This window comes from Coregonus lavaretus (genome assembly GCF_964263955.1).
Source record: "Coregonus lavaretus genome assembly, chromosome: 23".
NCBI classification, from domain to species: domain Eukaryota; kingdom Metazoa; phylum Chordata; class Actinopteri; order Salmoniformes; family Salmonidae; genus Coregonus; species Coregonus lavaretus.
In genome coordinates this window covers 4,233,843-4,237,674 of record NC_140010.1, presented here as the reverse complement: position 1 = coordinate 4,237,674, position 3,832 = coordinate 4,233,843, and the positions used below count along the sequence as shown (strand labels likewise).

Below are 3,832 nucleotides of genomic sequence, written 5' to 3'. Positions count from 1 at the left end.
TAGTTCTGCACCGCTCATACACAGGTTAGTACTGCACCGCCCATACACAGGTTAGTTCTGCACCGTCCATACACAGGTTAGTACTGCATTACACATACACAGGTTAGTTCTGCATTACACATACACAGGTTAGTACTGCACCGCCCATACACAGGTTAGTTCTGCATTACACATACACAGGTTAGTTCTGCATTACACATACACAGGTAGTTTCTGCACCGCTCATACACAGGTTAGTTCTGCACCGCTCATACACAGGTTAGTACTGCACCGCCCATAACACAGGTTAGTACTGCACCGCCCATACCAGGTTAGTTCTGCATTACCATTACACAGGTTAGTTCTGCACCGCTCATACACAGGTTAGTTCTGCACCGCCCATACACAGGTTAGTACTGCACCGCCCATACACAGGTTAGTTCTGCACCGCTCATACACAGGTTAGTTCTGCACCGCCCATACACAGGTTAGTACTGCACCGCCCATACACAGGTTAGTTCTGCCACCGCTCATACACAGGTTAGTTCTGCACCGCTCATACACAGGTTAGTACTGCACCGCCCATACACAGGTTAGTTCTGCACCGCCCATACACAGGTTAGTACTGCACCGCCCATACACAGGTTAGTACTGCACCGCCCATACACAGGTTAGTTCTGCATTACACATACACAGGAAAAACTCTGGGTCAAGAGTTTTTCTCCCTCCTTTCACTATAGAACAATATAGCCAGATAAATGTGATGATGTCTCATTAATGGGTGTCTTCGGACTCTTTTCCCGTTATTTCTTTGCATATTGAGCCGTGGCTGTGTTTTGTTTTGCGTTGACAGGGGCTGAGTCCAGGCTGTCATGACACCTATGCTGCCAATATTGACTGTCAGTGGATCGACATCACTGATGTTCCTGTAGGAAAATACGTCCTGAAGGTAATGCCATTCAATTATTATTGTCTTTAGAACAGCAACTATCTGTTTGGTAATGATCTACTCCGTAATGGTATAACAGTTTGGCCCAGTCCTGTGTGAGTCTGTGTGAGGTCTGACCGTCTCCTCTAAGCAGCGTTGTTCACACAAATCTTTTCATTTTTCAGGTCACAGTGAATCCCAGTTATCATGTTCAAGAGTCGGACTATTCCAACAATGTGGTGCGGTGTGATGTCATATACACGGGTACTCAGGTTCAGACACGGAACTGTCGGGTAACCAGGTAAGAGATGCTCTGTGATTGGTTGGCCAAGATATGAGATTCTCTGTGATTGGCCAATATATCATAGATTCTCTGTAATTTGCAATGATGCCATAGATAACAAGGTCTCAGCCCTGCACAGGTTATCCCATCCCAAAGGCCATGTAAGTGCAAATAATAGAGGCTGGATGTTAAATATAGATGTTTTTGGTAATGGTAAAATAGCATGAACATGAGTATAATATAATACTTACGATTTGAGACGCTACATACCAGTATTTCTTCAAGTTCATCTCTCTCTTCCTCTCTTCACAGGGGTTAAAGTGTTCCATGGATTCTGAGGTATTTTCCTCTTGTCTCTTTAAGTACTGTAAGCAACAACAATCTCAACCAGTTGTTGTGGTAATAGCTGTTGTCGATAGATTTGTTTTTATAACATTCCTCTTATCACTTGATGACATTCCTTCGATTCATTAGTGTGTTATCTGTTTGGAAATCTGTACCAAAGGAAGCATTTTGTAACTAAATACAGAGGATTATGACATGACATCATGTATTTTTATTGATATGACAAATCTGCTGAAGAAGAGGGGATATTTTTGTATTATTTAGCATGATCTTGGAAAACGGAATGGAAAAAGTGACTTTGCTTGAATGAGACATTATGCTTGAATAATATTATTTGTCCGCTTTGATGTTTGATCTGCAGTTGTATAGTTAGATGCAGTTGGGTGCCTCTTTAACCACTTCGTGGCCATAATTAATACGTTGCAAACGCCTGGTCTGTATGTGCTAAGTATCAATTTAATAATATATTTAGTTTTACTTTGTAAGTATGTATGCATGTGTGAGCGAATTGAATTTTATTTTATTTTAAATTGTAATGTAACATTGTTTATATACCGCTCAAACCTGAATATTACAATCGGTGTTGTTTTTGTTGAGGATGTTGTTCTAGATACAATAAGCATGGTGAAGAGTGAGTATATTAAAAATACATTCACCTCTGACTATTATTTTTCTTTTGTCACATGGAAAATAGAGCTCACACTAGTGAAGCGCGGGTTGACTCATAACCCATAACGCGGGTTGGACCCATAACCCGCAGTCCCCGCGGTCAGGCCTATATCTGCGGAGCGGGCAGGTTTAGGGTTGGTCATGAAATATTGTGTGGATGAAGACTGGGTAGGTGGCGGGCGGGTTGAATAAGGAGAAAACAATACTTGAATAAAATCCATAAATGTATCATTCTTGTGCAATTTATATCTATAAGCTACATTTAAGGTTTTACTTTCATTATTTTAGGCTATATGGCATTAGTGCATAAGCCTAAGCTTCAGGGCCTAACTGTACAGCTACTCGACAAATGCTTTTGGGAACAGGCAGAAGAAGAAGTTGAACGTTGATCCACGGAGGCATAAAGGACAATGTCAGAGTTGAATTCAATAAGAGAAAAGCTGTGAAAAGGAGAGTTGAAGATAAAGAGAAGGGAGAGTCAGAAAAGTCATGTTTGGGAAAAGATTTGGTGAAGTGGTAAAAGAGGATGATAGCGGTACCGGCTACGTTAGGCTATGTGTGATGATTGTGAGGCTTCAAATAGGCCTATGGCACGTCAAAGGAACTGTAGCCTTCTGTTCAGATGGGTTAAATGGAAACTGACTGTAGGTCTATGACCTCTCACATAGCCTTAATATTAAAGGAAAACTCCACCCCAAAACTATCTTTTGGTATTTGTTTCATTAGTACATTGTTTACATAGTCCCTAAATGTTTTGCTTGTCAGCAATCAAGTTTTCAAGATATGTAACTTTCGAAATAAAGAAACCATCCCCGTATGATGCATTTTGCAAAACATTTTGGGACTATGTCAACAATGGACTAATGAAACAAATACCTGTTAGATTAATTTGTATTTTAAGAATAATGACTAAAGGATTTCACCCCAAATACAGTATAAATGTGTAAACTGTTAGAATTATCAACCCACTAACAGAGGGGGGGGGGGGGGGGGGGGACTAAACATTCCAGGGTGAAGGAGAAAGGTGGAAACTGTTTAAGAAAGCCTCCTAAAGGTGGGTGGAGCAAAGTGCCTTTGTGTGTCAAGAGGTATAAAACAGGAGTGTATGGGTTTTGGCGCCAGAGCTCTCCATGAATAAAAAGACAGATCATTCTTGTTGGTTGTGGACCTTTAATCATTTATGATTAAAACCAGAGCCTTACAACCTCTGGTAATGATTCAAGCTTAGGTTGAATTAGAGATTATCTTAACAATACCAAAATATCGTTTTTGGGTGGAGTTTTCCTTTAACTTCTGCAGAATTAAGCATTTCCTGCAGTAAAATGACGCACCAAATGTAGGCAACATTTTGACTCGGGATCAGGAGTGGAGAAATAGGATTTATTTCTTTCAGCATCTTGAGAGAATGTGAATGAGCAGTTAAAAAGGCTACCATCTGTAGAGGTGCTATCTTTATCAGCATCATAAAAGCTGATTGCATTTCAAACACATAAAATGTGCATCCAAGCCGAACTGAAATCTAATCAGAAACATGTTGGGTCATTTTCACAGCATTCTATTTCTTTACAACCGGTCAAACTGATGTAATTTGGACATTTTGCACAGAAAATCGTTCCTTTTCTTTTTGC

At 40.3% G+C, this 3,832-nt stretch overlaps 1 pseudogene across 1 annotated transcript in view; it reads left to right on the top strand.

Moving 5' to 3' along the window:
- The window catches only part of LOC311098832 (protein-lysine 6-oxidase-like), a 2,573-nt pseudogene extending 1,361 nt beyond the window's left edge, over window positions 1–1,212 (top strand). The window contains exons 3-5 of the transcript in view: window positions 181–232; window positions 833–928; window positions 1,093–1,212. The product of the transcript in view is annotated as a protein-lysine 6-oxidase-like (transcript). The remainder of the gene's footprint in view (window positions 1–180; window positions 233–832; window positions 929–1,092) is intronic.
- The last annotated feature ends 2,620 nt before the right edge of the window (window positions 1,213–3,832 follow it).